Source organism: Cavia porcellus, unplaced genomic scaffold (genome assembly GCF_034190915.1).
Source record: "Cavia porcellus strain 051 isolate PalLab524CR breed Dunkin Hartley unplaced genomic scaffold, mCavPor4.1 scaffold_1, whole genome shotgun sequence".
Classification (NCBI taxonomy): Eukaryota; Metazoa; Chordata; class Mammalia; order Rodentia; family Caviidae; genus Cavia; species Cavia porcellus.
The window spans coordinates 102,002,416-102,020,707 of NW_026947484.1; the positions used below are offsets into that span (position 1 = coordinate 102,002,416).

Consider the following 18,292-nt stretch of genomic DNA (forward strand, 5'->3'; position numbering starts at 1 on the left):
CATACCAGCCTATAGTAGAGAGGGATACCAAGAATCAGCCCGACAATCCATACTGGTGGTTACTGGTTAAGGAAGTCATCAGAGTCTTTGCCCTAGACACCCCACAGTCCTCTTTTTTAAAAGTTTGTAGGAAAAATTCTGCCCAGAACTCAGTACCAAGAAAAGCTCACTTATACTAAAAACTTCTCCTTGCTGCCTTTTTTAAATACTTTGGCTACTGTGAAAATTTTAACAGATCATATTTTCTCTTTACTTCTGGAAAGCCTGGAGACAAATCCGCAACTCTCTGAAATAATGACACAGGATATTACGACATGAATTCTTATGTTCTAATTATACCCCAATTTCATCTTGTTTTCTCTCATTTTTCCGGATTCTGTGTTCTTTAATTACTTTTCTATTTCCTTTATGTATCTCTACAAATAGCTCTGAAGACTTTTAGGAATGAAATAAGGTTACACACAGTGGATTTTACATGAAATGCTTTATAATTTCAGTTTTTGTAAAAAGACTATGTAGTTTTAGCTGGGCGTGGTGGTACATTCCTATAATCCTAGCATTTAGGAAGCTGAGGCAGGAGAAGCATTTGCAAGTTCAAGACCAGCCTGGGTTACAATGTGAACCCAAGGCCAACCTGAACTGCACAGTGAGACTGTTTCAAAAAGACTATGTAGTCTTATACCGACTTGATTTTGAATCCAGGTTTTGTGGATTTCTACCCCTGTGACCTTGAGTAAACTTCCATTTGCTCCTCTTTAAATTAATGACAATAATATCTACATTGTATAGTGGCTGTACGAATTTAAGAACATGCATATAAAAGACTGGCTCTTAATAATCACTAAACAAAAAGTATCTTTTATTATTATTATTATTATTAATAACTATGCAATTTATTTTTTTTTCCTTTTTCCTTTTTATCAGTACCGGGGATTGAACTCACGACCGCCTACTTGCAAGGCAGGTGCTTATGCCGCTAAGCTAAATCCCCAGCCCCCTACTATGCAATTTATTACAAAAGAATACTTAGCACAATGTCTGAGTGATCAGATTTAGAAACTAACTTTAATATTAGCTACTCATATAACACTTTTCTGTGGTTAGGTCCAGACTAGTTCAATATCTAAACCACTCTCCATCATGTTAAAGGTCCAGTTCTCATTAGGGCTTCCTGCACCATATTTCCTGTCAGATTCAACTGTGTTGTTCCAAAAGATATGTTCAAGTCCTAACTTCCAGCGCCTATAATGTGACCTTTTTTGGAAAAAGTCTTTCTAAACCTTTAATGAAGTTCAAATGCGATCACATTAGCCCACATTAGATTCAGGATTCAGGTAGGCACTAACTTCTGTGAATCATGTCCTTCAAAGCAGCCTATCTGAAAGTGCATGTTAAAGAACACAGAGATGAATGGAGAATGTCACACAGTTATGGGAGCATAGACGATGCTCCTAGAAACTAAGGGTGTTTTAACTACTGCCAGAAGCTGGAAGAGGCAAAGAAGGATTTTGTCCTAGAGCTTGAGAAAGGCATGTCTCTGAGACACTTGGATTTTGGACTTCTAGACTCCAAAAATAGGACAGAATAAATTTCTACTTGTTTTGTTTTTTTTTTTTTTTTTTTTTTTTTTTTGTCTTTTTCGTTTTTACCGGTACCGGGGATCGAACTCAAGACTGCCAGCTTGCAAGGCAGGCGCTTATGCCACTGAGCTAAATCCCCAGCCCCATTTCTACTTGTTTTAATCCACACAATTTATAGTGGTTTATTCCAACCCTAGATAATAACATTCCACAACTCCTATAGTCCCAATTGGCAGAGGTAAAACAACCAAGCCAACCTTCAATCCAGTTGACATCTGCCCAAGGCTCACAGATGCACATCCGATAGTAAGATGTGTTTTATGAGAAGCATATGCTTGCATACATCAAAAACTTGAAATTAGACTTCAATGAATGAATTCCCCTTTCTGAGCTCCAAGTATCTGGTCTATAAGATGGTGCAGGCATACATCAACAATGGCAAAGAGAGCTTCAGTGGGACTGTGTGCCATGAAGGGCTGCATTGAGGGAAGTCTGAAGTCATCAGGCAAAGAGCCAGAGCCAGATAGAACAGCTAAAATACTTCCTCTCTACTCTCATGCTCTGGGGCCACGCTCCTCAAGTTTCTCTTCTACGCCCCTCTTTAAACACAGCTGACACTTAAGGTTCTGACTTTGGCCCGTTTCTTTTCATTCCTTTTATATTCTCTCTACAGATCCACTGATTCTTCCAGTGAATTTATCAATTACAACTTCAGTCAATACTTTCAGAGCTCTACCATCTGTGTTAGTCTGTTGTCTTAGTCTAGCCTAGATCCACATATCCAGCTTCCGGACACACATTTCCACTGGGCTGTCCCACAGACACTCAGAGGAATCTTGTCCATAACAGAACTCACCAGGTGCTCCCCTAGGCAAGTTCTCTCCTTCCTGTGCAGCTTCTCTGTAGGTGCCCAAACCATGCACCCAAAAAGAAAACTGGGCTTTCTCTCTAGTTTTCTTGCCTAAAACCCCTACTCCCATTCCAAATCCACTGACCCTCCCCAGTCCTACTGGCCAAGTAATCCCTTCTTTTCCATCCCTACCAGCACTGTCATAATTCAAGCTCTCATCAGATCTTAGATCAGGTACCACTTCCTCCAGGAACCTCGGCAAGGGACTACATCTGTCTTGTCTGTCTGGTATTCTTGAAATTTAACATCATGTCCCAAACTGCAGGAACTGACAATAAGGAAGATGACAATAATATAATAATATATAAAATAATATAATATATTAATTAATAATATACTAATATTATATAGTAATATAATAATAACAGCTATTATTTATTGAGTACTGATTATATACCAAGCTTTCCTGTCAGCACTTACATCTCCACATCTTTTGGGTAGGTACAGTATGTTATCCCTATTTACACATGGGATATAGAAAGTTTGAGCAAGTTGCTATATGTAAAATAGTTCTAAAAAAATTGTTAAACTGATAGGAAATTCCATTTAAATTAAGATACACTCAAAAGTTAAATATCAAAATGTATCCATTCATTCACTGAATATTTATTGAATGTATGCAACCAACTCAACACAGAATGCGTGCAATGCTACAACCATATGCACCATTTGATGATTTGATGAATGATATTATTAAATATAATGCAGAACAAAAATAAGTCAACACATAAATAAATTAATTTCTAATATGAAGGAAAGCATAATAGCTCCCAGGAAACCCTGTCTCAGCCACTTCTCTACAGCAATGACTTTAGTTCTGATCTGATTTAGGAGTCTGGGAAAATGGAATCCTTATTTTTATAACTCTATATAAATAAGTTTGTAGGAATAATAGGAGTGTCAGTCTTAATTCAAGGTTCCTCCTCTCTAGAGGCTTTTTATTCTAGAGTTGAGAAGCTCTTGTGAAATACTAGAAAGAGGCTGAGCCATGGCCTCCCTGGGGTCCGCAGCAGAAATGGCCCGGAATCCGGCCCTTTTAACAATGCAAAGGCTGCTCTTCTGGGTGGGGCAGGGGAAGGAGCAGGACCCAGGTTAACAGCATGGAGTGACCAGGAGCTCAGTCCAGCTTTGTTCCCAGTAAGCAATGTGACCTTAAGCAAGTGACTTCACCCTCTCACCTCAATGTTTATGCCTAAATACCCTATTCTGAGCTTTAGCATCAGGACTTTCCAGGTACCCAGGAACAGGGCTACTGTCAAGAAGAAAAGAGGTCCCTGCCCCGTCCCCTAGGTGTGGATTACCCCCGGCACCACTCCCAGTGCCAGAGACTGCTCAGACACTAAAGGAATTCCACAGTGTTACAGCAAGCAAGTCCTCTGCCAGTCTATGGACACCTGCACTAAAGCTTTTCCTTCCTCTTCATCAATGTCATGAACCATGATGACTACATGCAAGCTGACCGTAATTCAGAGAGGACACGTCCACCCCCATGCCCATCTTGGCACCACCAACTTTTTCAATATTCATCCAAGATAGGAGGACACTTCGGTCCACCACCCACTCCATCTGGGGCATATTTTCCCAGTTGCAGGCTCTCTTGGATGTGCTCTGGGAAGAAATCTACATTTACACTGTAGACAAAGGAAGGATTCTTCTGGTAGGTGACCTCTCTCACTTGCCACCATCTGAAACTCCTTCTACCAGCCCAGAACCGAAAGTACTGTTAGGCTTCAAAGGACCTAGGTAAGCCATGGGAAAACATGGTGGAATGAGGATACGGACGGAGGCTGCACTGATAATTTCAAACCCGAGAGTGGGTTTCACTAATATGTAATTTACCTACTTAAATGCTTACTCATCTTGGTAAACATGTTTCACCAGGGATCACTTTCCAACAGTTCAGATGAGTCCTGTGGGGAAGTTACAGTGTGCACAGTCTTCAATCGGCTATTAAAGAGAATTGGGCATCATTCTGGTTTGACTATTGTCTTCTTTGGAAGTCCTGTAATGTTTACAATGCCTAAGTTTTATTGGTCTTGTTCTCTACTGTTTTGTCCAACTTTATAATATCTAATGAGATAGACAATTCTTTTTAAGGAAACAAGAGACAACATTGATAACCATTGTTGATAACCTTGTACTCTGTTCTACACCATGTGCTATGTCTATCCTTGGTATTGACTGACAGCTTTGTTTTGCCATATTTGACTTTATTCTCTCCCCCCGCAAAAAAGTAATAAGCACTAAGGAGTAATAAAATCCAAAATGTGTAAATTTTGTTGTAAAAAAGAGAGGGAAAAAAAAGAAAAAAAAAAAAAGAAAAAGAGCTCTAACGGATACAACAGCAAGTGTGTTTAGGGGTGTTAAATAGCTGACTATATCAATGTTTTTGGATCATTGAACACAGCTGTTTGCAGTCTCCCTGTTTGAATGTCCACTTTGTATTCTTTGATACTGTGATTTGAGCAACTATTTTCAAGATAATAATATGTAATCTACTAACAGGTGATTTCTTACTGTTATGTTTTTTTTTTTTTTTTTTGTAGTTCTGTATTACGTGTACCCTTACACCGCTTTGTTTTGTTTTGTGTTTTTCTCTTTTTCCTCTTAAATTAAAAAAAAAAAAAAAAAAAAAGAGAACTGGGCATTAGCTTGTCCACGGCCCCTCTAATGGTGACTTAGTAATAACAGCCACTGGAAACATCTAGTCCCAAGAAGTGGTGACATGGGGGCCTTAAATCTCCCGCAGATTTTCCACACAGGTTAATATTCAGTAAGAATTCAGAACTACAAGCAATCACACAGCAGTCTCTAACTCAATGAACATTTCATGGCTTTATGAAAGTGCTGCCCTGCATACAGAACCAATTAAGTTACCTTTCCATTCCAGAGGAGAAAACACACGCATGAACCAAACATGGAACTGTATGACACCATCAGAAGAGAACTACAAAAATGCCCACAACTCAACCCACCTTAAGGAACAGCAAAGAGAAAACATCAGGAATAGGAGAGGACTCGGGAGTTGCCAGCTATCATTCTTTGAACTCCTCAATCTGTCCCAATATCTGACTGTGTCATTCTTATATCTCTACATAAAAGGAACCAAATCAAGAACTAAATTCTCTGCCACAGACACATGGCTTCATTGTTTTCATTCAGTCATCCATCGAATTATAACTGAGCACCTACTATGTACTACTAGGTGCTATGTACCTAGGTACTACTCTAGGTATCTGGATCTACCATAGACCAAGTTTTGTGAAGCATGTTTTCTGGGTCTCATATCCATAAGCACTTGTAGTGCAGATTTTTAAAATATATACAGTCACAGAGGTAGAGTTACAGGATTAATCTTCAAAGCATATTACAATTTTTATATAACTGTGTTCTGGTTAAAAATACACATACAAGTTCTCCCATGCCCAGCTCGGGAAGGATCCAGGTCTCCTAACCTCTGTGGGTCCTGCTGGGCTTTCTGTAGAAAGCAGCAAATAAGCCAGCTGCTGCCTCTGCCCTCATGGAACTTAGTGGGAGAAGACATAAACATAAACAAAGGCACAGATTATAGTGGTCACTGCAACCATGGCAAGGAAGGAGAAGAGCATGAGATGAGCCTGAATTACTAAACAGTTTGCATTTTCCCAATATGGACGTATGTACATATTGCTTGTATAGTCATTATCAACCTCCACATCAGGTACAACATTAAGGTCCAACCAGCAAAGGGACAAGAAGACCAAGTGACAGGCTGGCCCCAAAGGGAAGGCAGTGACAACAGCTGAAGAGTATGCAGGGTTGGTCCAGGTAAACAGCTATGCCTAATTTCATGGTGAACACAGTCTTCACGTCTAGTGGGAAGTACAGTCTATTCTGAGCACAAGCTCCCCTTCCCTGGGCTCTCTCATGCTCAGTCACCTCTGATCCCACAACTGACTCATGCACAGGTACTGAGTAACAAGGATGATCAACATGTTACTCTCAGCCTGGTTTGAAACTTGCATTTTCACGAGAAGCAATAAATCTTAACAGCAGACGACATGTGCCTGAGCCAAAGTTATCTCATCTAGACTGAAATGCCTCATTTCTCTACTTTGTCAAACAAATTGCTTCTCACCCATTACTTTTAGCCTTACATTTACATAGATTTCCCAGTCCTTTGTGGGCAGCCTGTGCTAATGAGTTTTCCCTCTAAAGGATGGCCAGAACACATAAAAACTACTGGAGAGGGAAATCAGAGCAGATAACACAGAAACCAGGCTAACCCACCGATGCAGTCTGTGCAGACAGAAATACTCCCTTACGCGGTCATTCTTTTCAGTTTTCTGATTACATTTTGAGATATGTTCAGTTAACTGGACTTTTACAAAACACAGGCACCACCAAGTGATTGATCATCTGATAATGATTCTAATTGGAGCAGTTAGCAACCATATATGAGGTTATCTGACTGTGTACGTGCCTTTCTTGGAGTACACACTGCTGTTAGGATAGGTACAAAGGTAAAACCCACACAGAGAAAAGAAATAGAATACAACTGTGCAGGAGACGGTAGGAGGGCAGAGGAAAGGCTTCCTGCAGAGGGACAGTGTCATTTTTGAACTCTGCTCAGAGAGCTCACTGCAAGCTTGCATGGTAAGTAGGGTTACCAGAGAAAGATACCTGGTTAAATCTGAAGGCTGAATAAAGGGTATGATTTTTCTGTAGTGCAGATATGTCTCAAATAGTCCAGGCGTGTTCAGTAAGTTTATTTGCTAAGTCAAGAAATCCTAATGGCAGGGAAAAGGGGCAAATATGCACCAAACACCTTTCCTCCTCTGTCATGAAAACTGTCAATATCAGCATCGATCAACAGCTACGGCACAAGAGGAATGAGGTGAAGAATGAGGTTAGCACTGTAGGAAAACCCTAAATTATTCTTCTTCAAACACTCTGGACACAACTGCTTCGTCAATTGTGAGCTCCTTCAGATCACTGGGCTACATCTTACTTCTTCTGCAGGACTCGAGCCAAGACTGACATGTAATAAAGGCTTTAAATTAATATTTGAAACCGGGGACTTAGCTCAGCAGTGTAAGCATCTGTCTGGCAAGCGCGAGGTCATGAGTTCAATCCCTGGTACCAAAAAATAATAATAATTTTTGAGTAAATGAGTACATATGTGATATGGAATGACAACGGAAAGAAAATTAGGGAAAAAGGGCTAAAACAATAAATCCATGCATAGTAGAAAATATCGTAAGTCCAAGACAATTGCCAACAGCCAAATTTGTTGCCACCTCCACCATTTACGAGCAAACTTCTTAGAGTCAAGCAGGTGAACAGCCTCTTCCCTGGGTTAGTACTGCTGTACTGTTTCAAACAAGGGCAAGTACACTAAATACCATGGCCCAGATGAGGTGCAAAGTGAGCACTTGGGACATCAACACTTGCACAATTACCCACTTAGAAAACCTATAATGAAGGAAGGCAAGGCATTGCAAATGCCCAAAAGAAGAACAAGCAGTTCTAACTGAGATGGTTCAAAAAATTCTAGGTAGAAGTTATACAAGCTATGTAAGACATTATGGCTCAGGGCTGCTTTGCATTACATAGGATCTGTGTGTAGGATGAATGTGTGTGTGTATGTGTGCATGTAGGCTATAAATACAAACTTTTTTGTTGTTTTTAAATGGAGAACTGCATGAACAGTACATTGAACTGCCACACAATTATGTTGTTCATATCAACTGAATTGGAACTGAACCTTAAAGGAAATTGATATGTCCTTTTAAGTATTCCAGAATGAACCTGTTTACATACAAAAGGAGTATTCATTCCATTTCTGATGTATAATAATTGTTTTTGTATCTTCTTTTAAAAGATAGTCTTACCTTATTAAATAAAAACCTGCTGACCACAGAAAACTTTTAAAATCTAGGTAAATGGAAACATAAGAATCAAAATCACATTATTCTTCCAGTCAGATAATGGTTAAAATTTTCTGTAGATATAGCCACATATCCATACTTAACAAAAACGCTATCAGAATCTATACTAACAAAGAAATTTGTTTTTAAGCTACAAAGTGTATCCACCAGGTGATCAAATATACTTCCACACATAACTGTGAATGCACGGCTGGCTTACTTAATCAAGTATTAATATTGCTAAACACCTAAATTGTTTTCCATTTTTTACTATGACAAACTTCTTGATATCCAAATTTGTAGTTAAGGACAGTATCATTATTTCTAGGGAACATATTCCTAAAGAGAAAATTGCTAAGCCAAATATACACATTATTAAGGCTTTCAATCCGTATCACCTTTTGCCATCTATGAAAGTTGAGTCAACTTACAATCTGATATAAAAGGGTCCATTTTTTCAAAATCAGCCACCTCAAGGAATCTGTGAACGGAGAACTTATAAGACTGAACACAGAGAGAAACACATGCGGTGAGTTTCAAAAAAAACCGGTCCAGAAAGCCAAGATTTAAGAAATTCACAATTAGATTTTGTTGCAGAGTTAAATGATTTAAAATTTTATTCATTTAAATTTTACATGAATTAAAAAATTTTAAGCCAAATTTTCAGTCTGTCATTGTTGGAACTATAGCTGCTTACCATTTTCAGTTGACTTTATAAAAATTAATCTATATCTTTTTTTTTGTCTTTTTCCTTTTTATCGGTACCGGGGATCGAACACACCACTGCCTGCTTGCAAGGCAGGCGCTTATGCTGCTGAGCTAAATCCCCAGCCCCTGTATATCTTTTTTTAACAAATTTTTTTTGTTTTTTGTTTTTTGGCACCAGGGATCAAATTCATGACCTCGCGCTTGCCAGGCAGGTGCTTATGCCACTGAGCTAAATCCCTGGCCCTGTATCTTTTTAAAAAAAAATGATAAAACAAGTTAGCTTATTATAATGACATCCTATTTTACTTTCCTTAAAAAAGGAGTCCATAAAAAAAGGGGAGGCAGCGATTTAGCTCAGTGGCACAAGCGCTTGCCTGGCAAGCGCAAGGTGATGAGTTTGTCCCCAGTATCAAAAACAAAGAAAGGAGTCCATTTGCCTTGACCATAACCAGAAGAAAGTTCTCTGGTCAAACAAAGAAAAAGCCACAAGTGATAGAAAGCACCTTTACCACAGTCACACTGGTCCAAGCATGAATTAGCATGATTAAATGGCTGGCCTCTTCCCAATATGCCTCCTTGAGGACAAATACAAGAACACACGAAAGATTCCATGGAATCTAGAATCACCAAATAAGAAGGAAAGACACCAACAAGTTTTTAAAATATGGTCTAAACTACATCTAAAAGAAAAAATGTACGATACTATAATAGAGAAGCTAAGGAAGCAGACACATTTTCAAATATACAGCCCACTGCAGACCTCCTAAGAAGACCTCAAAGACATACGAAATGGATGTGACCAAAAGAAAAGATAGTTATGGAACATTAATCTCTTCTAATGCTAAGAGAAAACCAAGTCAGTTTAGTATTGTGTTTGATAAGTGTCATGCTAAAGTGATACTTCATCTTTTTTTGTTTTAATTTGTTTGAGACAGGGTCTCGCTATGCAGTCCAGCCTGACCTTGAACTCACTGTGGAGCCCAAACTGGCTTCAAATCATGACAACCCTCCTGCCTCAGCCTCCCAAATGCTGGGACTATAGGTGTGCACCATCATGCCTAGCCTGTTCTTAATCTTTCCTCAGACTTAAAAAAAAAGAAGTCAAATAAAGAGAGAAAATATCCAAACATAAAAGTTTAATTTATCAAGATTGGAAACACTAAACTCTTAACCACTGGTGACCTAGCTTTCATTAAGTTAATCACCATTCTTATAATTAACTCAGTGAGAGAGAAGGTTTACCTAGAGAGTCAGATACAAAAATATTTTTCCTGAAGGACTATTCTCTTATGTAACAGACACAGTTTAGTGATTTTTTTTTTCACTGTTTGGTTTGTTACATTCCGAGCCCCCTATATTAATTATGCTGTAAGATTCTTTAGTGTGGGGGGGTGGATCATCTAGGTGCCTAAAGAAATCAATAGTAATGCTCTGTACACTTAAAAACAAAACCAATAAGATAGTAAGATAGCGGAAGCCTGTGGAGTCACTCGGGGTTAAAAAGAAAAAAAAAGCTTCACGACAAAAGAAAGGAGCTGTAACCTGGAAAACTGCAAAATGACTAAGGAGAAAACTCCTCCCGCTCAAGATCTTCAGGTATATAAAGTCACATGAAAGAGGGTGTAAAACATCCCTGTCAACTTGGGTGGTGCGAATTTTTTTCCTCGGAAAAAAAAAGTACCAAGGCTGACATGACTCCAAAATATTCATGGCTTGTGTTCCTTGTGGGCCTGTTAATGAGACACATTCAGTCTCAGCACTGTAACTCATAGAACGCTCACTTGAGAACAGTCACCAAGGAGAATGCGAGACTTCTGATCAGTATGAGCTATCCATTTCCCCTACGCTGTCTGAAAGACATCAAAGGTTTTGGATTGCCCCAAAATATCCTCTCATACTCCTGGCCTGTGGAAAGGAACATCAAAGAAGCCTTCTATGAAATCTCCATGCAGGCCTTCAGTATCTTCAGCCGACACTCCCCCATCTCCATTTGGAAAGAGGAATTCCTGGCACAAATCAAAAGTGGACTTTCTGAGCAAAAGGAACACCTGAAACGATGCTTGGAGGAAGAAAAGAAACAAAGCAAAAATATGCAAGCAATGAAAACATATGAAATGGAACAGTTTGGAGTTCAGGTCATTCAGCAGAGCAAACTAGCGTTGAGGAGATATTTCCAAAGAATAGAAAATTACCTGAAGGATAAGAAATACAGTTACTGTGCCTGGAAAATCGTGGCAGTGGAAATCAAAAGATGTTTCTCCTACTTTCTGAAATTCACAGAACTACTCAGAGAAAATCAGGTATCTTTTTAGAATTAAAATTCCGTTTCCTTCTCCAAATCTCCTCCCTTTCTTCCTTCATCTTCTTTGTAAGGATGATTGTGCTATCCTGGAATCAGTCTAACCTCAGTTACAAGGCTGGTAGGTGGTTTAGACTTGCTATCTCTAAAGTTAGACACTCGAACTTCAGCCAGATTCAACTCTCTAAGGTGAGGAACTTCAGCCTGGGGGACCCATGACTCTTGTCAGAAAGTCTTAAAGACAGGTTGAAAGGAGTAAGATCTTCTATCCACCACCTACTTTAGACATTTTGTATTGGTTTTGCTTTAGACATTTGTATTGGTTTTGCTCTATTTTTGAAGGTCACCAGACAATGGCTAGAAGACAGGACCAGAGAATGTTGCAAAATGTAACATTTCAAGACTAACTCCTTAACTACCAAGACTCTTTAGTAATATATAAAAGTTCAGCACATTCAAAGAGCTTATTATATAATCTCTGCAGAGTCAGAACCTTTCCATTCCCTATCTCTTGCTCAGATAGAAAAAGCTGCCATCCTTATCCATGTGCTTGTCAGCTTGTTTTATCTGAAATAACGCAGTTTGAAGAATGGCATGTCATTACTTCAAGAATGAAGATCCAGCCAGGCTTGAAGATGCATGCCTGTAATAGTAGCTTCTGAGAAGCCTGAGGCAGAGGATCGAAAATTCAACTTAAGGAGACCCTGCTGAGCTGGGGATGTAGCTCAGTGCTCTCTGGGTTCAAGGCCCAGCCCCCCACCCCAAGTGAAGCTCTACTTTGCGTGGAAAGTGGAAATTTGCATGGATGGCTGAATTAGATGATAATTAAGCTCTCATTTGACTCCTGGGAGCCTGTGATTCTAAAGCAGACCTCTTGTGCTTATCATGCCTGGTATACTTTGTTTGATTCCTACATCTAAAGTCATGGAAAGTGCTAGACAGAGTACAGCTCTTCTCTTCTTTCTCTCTCTTTCTCTCCCCCCACCCTTAAAATGAATGCCTGTAGTCATGTTACAGAAGATTTTAACATTAGATTTTCCCAGTGAGAAAACTACTTTGGGTCCGTTGAGTAAACTAATCATTCTAATTTGTGATATTGTAATATCTTTTCTCTTACTTAACATTTATTGACTTATTTTTACTTTTCTGTGATACTAGGGACTGAATCTAGGTTCTTCACAAAGCTGTATCTACAGCCCACCACCCCCACCCCCTTTATTCTGAGGCACCATCCAATTAAGTTGCTAAGCTGCCCAGGCTAGGAATGAACTTGTCTCCTCCTGCCTGAGATTCCCAGAATGCTGGGATTATAGACATGCACCACCACAGCCTGCCTAACTTAACTTGTTTTGTATGATCTTTGGTCCATTTCAATTCATCACTTAGCTCAATGCATTATTCCGTTTACTCTCTCTTCTGTTTCATTTCAGGATCATCTACTTTCAAGCAAGAATTAACACACTGACCAGGAGTACACAAATGCACAAAAGAGGATCCACTGTACCTGGCTCAGCCCTTGGGAGGACCTCTCCTGCTAATACTACTGCGAAACTGTTGAGATTCAAGATTGTTCCACACATAAGGCTCAAAACAATTTGCCAGAGAGTCTTATAATAAAAGTGAAGCAACTTTTAGTCAAAATGTTAGAAGAAATGTTTAAAAGAGTAAGTTAAGGACTGGGTTATTAGCAGAGGATCCATCAATAATAATGTATTTAGTAAAAAGCAACTTGTCAATAGAGTTGTTCTAGATTGTGCTGGGGGGAGCACCACAAGTTAAGGAGGTGGGGCATACAAGCTACTAAGCAAAAAATATACATTTGGTATTGCCTGGCCTCTCCAATATCTCTACTGGGATGATACTTTAGAAATTTACGATGCACTCTTGCCAAGTGTTTGCTATGCATGAAGGATGAACGGCCAAAGCAGTTGGGTTTGTAGTGTGGTGGTACAGTACATGCCTAGAATGTGTAAGGGCCTGGACTCTAGCTGCAGCAGAGAGAGAGAGAGAGACAGACAGACAAAGATAGGAGACAGAGAGAGAGAGAGGAGAGAAAGAGACAGAGACAGAGAATCCTTCCAGTCAATACGAACTATCTGTTCCAGCAGGGGCAGAAGCCAGGACAGTATACTTTAAAAGGGCAAATTTGATCAAAAGAAAAAGAATCACTCCATTGAAAAATAAAAGAGTACATAAATTGACAACTTCACAAAGTAAGAAATTTTAACATAATATGAATGATAGTTAATCCTTTTTATTAGAAATGCAAAATAAGGCAGCATAAGATATCCCCCTCTCATCAACATGGCAGAGATGGAAAACAATGATAATCTAGAGCACGAGTGGGGAATCAGAAACAGAGCACCTTGTGCACTCTGGGGAGAAGATGAACTAGTACGTATTTACTAGCGTGGCAAATGGCAAGGCAATGGCAATCTTAAGCTAGCGAAACGCAATATATTAACTAGTGTTGATTGTCTGTTTTAAAAATTCTGTATCATTTTTATCCTTTTTTGTTTAGTTTTTTAAAAAAAATTCTAGTAATTGTACCAATGCCATCATAGCTTCTGATGGCCCTCATGTGGGGGCCGTTTATTCTGAAAAATTTGGATAAGATCATTCACTGAGCCTTGTTTACAATATTATCTTTTCTTTCTCTTTTTTGTCGTTTTTGTTTTTTGCTACCAGGGATCAAACTCACAGCATCATACTTGCCAAGCAAGCACTCACGCTGTTGAGCTAAATCCCTGGCCTCCCTTTTTAGTTTTCATCTCTCTATTTTCTATTTTTTCTACAATAAATTTTGAGGAATTTTTTCAAATTCTAAAATTAAAGAAATTATACAGATTTATCTGTTTCCTGACTTGGGTGGATGAGGACAAGCACTGTCCTCTCACTTTGTTTATGATGCCATTTCGAGTTCACAAGCAAAACCCAAAGCAGTTCTGTTTGAGCAGGTCTTTTTGGTTGCTTTGCTGCTGCTGCTAAATTTCAAAGGCATCCTCCTTTGAAGAAACATTTTTATAACGCAATGATTGCTAAAGTACCTTCCAGTACGCTGAAGGTTTTGTTTCTGTTTCTATTTCTGTTTGGGTGGTCCTGTTAAAAATACCCGGGAATCACTGGAGAAAGTTTTCTGTGTGTCCATATTCCTGACTTAGCAGTCTCCTCCCCTCCCCCTACCATTTGTTTGTTTTTTAAATAGAAGCTCAAACATTCTGTTAAGTATGTTAAAAGGAAACGAGTTCTGGGCAGAACCCAGCATAGTTTCTACTTTAAAAGGTTTGAATGAGTACTAGGGGTGTAGCTCAGTCATAGAGCACTTCCCCAGCATGCAAGAGGCCTGGGGTTCAAGTTTGAACTGTACATGTTTACAGGCGCCACCACATAAGCGTCCTCCTCCCTGAGCTGCTGTATGAACCAAGGTGGGAGAACAAAAGGAGTGTAACTGATTAACTATGGAAGAGTGACTGGGCACCGATAGAAAAACCTAGTCACAGCAAGTCAAGTGCAAGGCTATGCAGAGATACAGGTTAAGCCTCCCCCAACTCTGGACTCTGAAACCCAAACCCGTGTAGGTAGGGGCTGTTGTCTCAGCATGGGTGTTTTGTTTTTGCTCTAATTCCTTAATAATCCACACTTGCCAAGAATCAATGTTAATCTCTTAGTACTGAATCCACATGGAGAACAGGGCCACTTGTAATCTTGGGGTGGGCCCACAGGGGAACTCAGGGCCATGCCAGGCCACCTGTTTCCAGATTTGGGGAAACTTACAGTTTTGGCCCTATCTGCACCGCGTGTTCCTGGTCTGTTTTTTCTACAATATTAAGAGAGGCTTAGAATTTAAACTTGGAGGCTGGCCAGAAGTCAAAACTCTTTCCAGAGTGCAGTCCTTCCGCTGCACCTCCGTCTCCAGGCAGGTCCTAGGCTGTCCGCACCTCCTTTCTTTTTCTGGAGCACTGCCTGCCCTCTGGCCCTCGGGAACTTGCAAACCCCAGACAGTGGCTTCCTTCCAGCAACGCTGCCCCGACCTCTTCCCACCGCGCTAGCTGCGGCCCAGCCGCAAAGCCTTTGGCTGGCGACTAAAAATTCTTTAGAACCAATCGCCCGACACCCTCGACCGAGGCGGAGCCGAGCACCCTTCCGGGATTGGCGCCCCGCGCGCCCGGGACGCGCTCTGAGCCACGAGCCCCGGGCCACAGCGGCCGCGGAGCGGGGAGGGAATCGCTCTCCTCCCTCCGCCGCGCGCCGCAGGCCGGGCGGGGCGGCCCCCGGCTCCGACTTCCCCGCCCGAACTGCCTACCCCCGGCCGCCGGCTGGGGACGCGCGGGGCTCCCTTCCTCCCCGCGCCCCGCCAGATGTTGGGAAAGCAAACAATGGGGGAAAGGCGGAGACACAAAAGGCCCTTCGCCCAGATTCCAGCCAGTCCCGTCGCGCGATCGCAGAGGGGAAAGGGGCGCGGGGAAGAGAGACGGGGGCCGGGAGGGAATGCAGAGTGGCTTTGGGGCGCCGGGGCTCCGCTGTCTCCACCCGCCCCTTGGGGTGGGGGTGCGGCTTCACCTCAGGCTCAGGGAAAGTGAGGGGCTGGGATTCCAGAGTTTGACAGTTCCCGGCCTAAGGGTTCGGCGGGATTTATACTTCCTTTGTACCTTTCCTTCTTCCCTCCCTCCACGAAGCCCAGGAGGCGCGCGGAGTCCCCTCCGCAGTCCGCGCTCTCCAGGCGGCCGCCCGCGCGGGGTCCCCCGCCCGGACGCACTCTGTAAAAGTTCGTCTTCCCGCCACCCACAGCCCAACGTGCAACCTGCAGGCGTCCGGGACTCGGGAGAACTTTGGGAACGCATGCACACCCGGAAAGGAGGGTTTTTCGGTGTATCATTTAAAATCCGGATCCCTGTCGGGGAGGAAGTGGACCCTCTTTCCTGCCCGGGAAGTGCGCACCGGAGCCGGCCATAAGCCAAGGAGCGGACGCGGGGCTCGGCGGGCTCCCACCCCGGAAGCCCGCGGGCGACTGGCGGGGAGCGGGTCCACCACCTCCCGCGCCCCCGCTGCACCTGCCCCAGGTGCGCCCGGCACCTCTGCCCCCCGGAGCAGTCGCGATCGAGGAGCTGCGCGATCGCGCCCTTCCTTCCCCTGTCTCGGCGCGGATTCTTCGCGGACAGGTTTTACCTTCAGCCCAGGGCCCCGTCGTCTCCCTGCGCCGGGTCAGCGGCAGCCGCGCGAGAGGAGCTGTGGAAGCCCCAGCAGGAAGGGCAGCGCTGGCGGGGCCACGTGCGGGGCTCCAGCTACAGCAGCGGCCGCCGCTAAGCAGCCCCCACAGGCACCCAGCGCGTAGCGCTGCGCAGCCCGCCCGGCTCGGCCAGCGCGCGGGGGGCGCGGGGAGGGGCCCCCTGGCGGCCGCCTGTGCAAAAACAACTGTGAGTGGCAGAGGAGACTGAGGCTTTTCAGATCATCTTCCCTCTGGGAGAGACAAGGGACATGTGCAAAGGGGGCCCCCAACCTTGCAGAAAAGACGCTGACCCTCGGGCCATGGCATCAGGAAAGATGTCGGGTGAGAAAGAATGCGTTCTAGGTCCAGAGAGGCCATCTCGAAGGCCCTTAGAGAAAGGCAAATGGATTACTTTCTCTAAAATCTTCAGGTTGTTGGAAAAATGCCATGCACTGACTGACACAGAACGGAGCATCAATCATTGAAAAATGCTTTAAGTTCCTAGGACAAGCTGGGGGTCATGGAATGGCCATGATCTGTGAAGCATGACTGCAGCCTACCACCTTTCACCGACCAGTGTTGGCTTACCTACAACTTTGAGGCAGCACATCTTCCTGCATAAACTAGGGAAGCAGTTATCAACCCCGCAGGGTGATTCTGAAGGGACTAAATACAGAAAGCACTCTCAGTTCATGGTAGGAGTCTTCACATGTGGGCTCCCTGCTTTCCTAAGGAAGGTAATTGGGTTTTGCATATCTTTCCTTATGATAGCATCTCAGTGTATACTGATTGACGAATATCAAGTGACTATTGTATTTTATAATTCTGACCACACATTTTATGGTTTGGAAATACGTTCAGTAGAACTTGGGAATACCTATTTTCCACACATTATGTCTCAGCTTTCCTATCCAAATGCGTGTATTCATGATGCCCTCTTTGGCTGCCAAAAATGACAGAGAAACTCCTACCTACCACAAGGCCTCAAAACTTGCTGTGCTCCCTACCTGCGTGTCTTCTTGATTGCTCAGCTACTTCATGGCTAAGATACTGCCTCATTTTCATCAGCTCTTTTCTCAAATTAGAGACTTCCCCTTTCAGTCCTGTTTAAAAGCAGCAAAAGCACCTGCCTTGCAAGCATGCAGTCGTGAGTTCAATCGCGGTACCGATTTTTTTTAAAAAGGCAGGGGAATAAAAGCACAACTCTGTCACTGCAACACTGAAGAGGTCGAGGCAGGAAGATTTAAGGCCAGTCTGGGTTACACTGTGACACTGTCTCAAAAAGCAAACAAACAGCATAACCATCCGGTCTTACACACCCATCCATGTTCCTTGCCCCAAATTCTCCACAGAATGCACTGTCATCTACCTACTGCTTACTTTATTAAGGGCTGTATTCATTTTCTGTGATTGCAGAACAAATACCATTAGCTTAATGGCTTAAAATAATACAAATTTGCTATATTACTGGAGGTTAGAAGTGCAATGCAACCTTCAACTGGGCTCAAATAAAGGTTTCAGCAGAGCTGAATGCCTTCCCAAAGTCTACAGGAAAACTTTACCAGCTTCTAGAAGCCACCTGCCAGTCCTTGTTCTCCTTCTCAAAGCCAGAGATGAAAGATCAAATCCTTTTGTTGCATCACTCTGATGATCTTTGTTCCTTCCTCTTCCACTTAATAA

At 42.4% G+C, this 18,292-nt stretch overlaps 1 protein-coding gene across 1 annotated transcript in view; it reads right to left on the reverse strand.

Annotated features, from left to right (window-relative positions):
- Positions 1-16,774, reverse strand: part of Mob3b (MOB kinase activator 3B) — a 190,189-nt gene extending 173,415 nt beyond the window's left edge. The window contains exon 1 of the mRNA XM_003478868.5: positions 16,573-16,774. The gene's annotated coding sequence lies outside the window, so the exon portion shown is untranslated. The remainder of the gene's footprint in view (positions 1-16,572) is intronic.
- Positions 16,775-18,292: the final 1,518 nt, after the last annotated feature.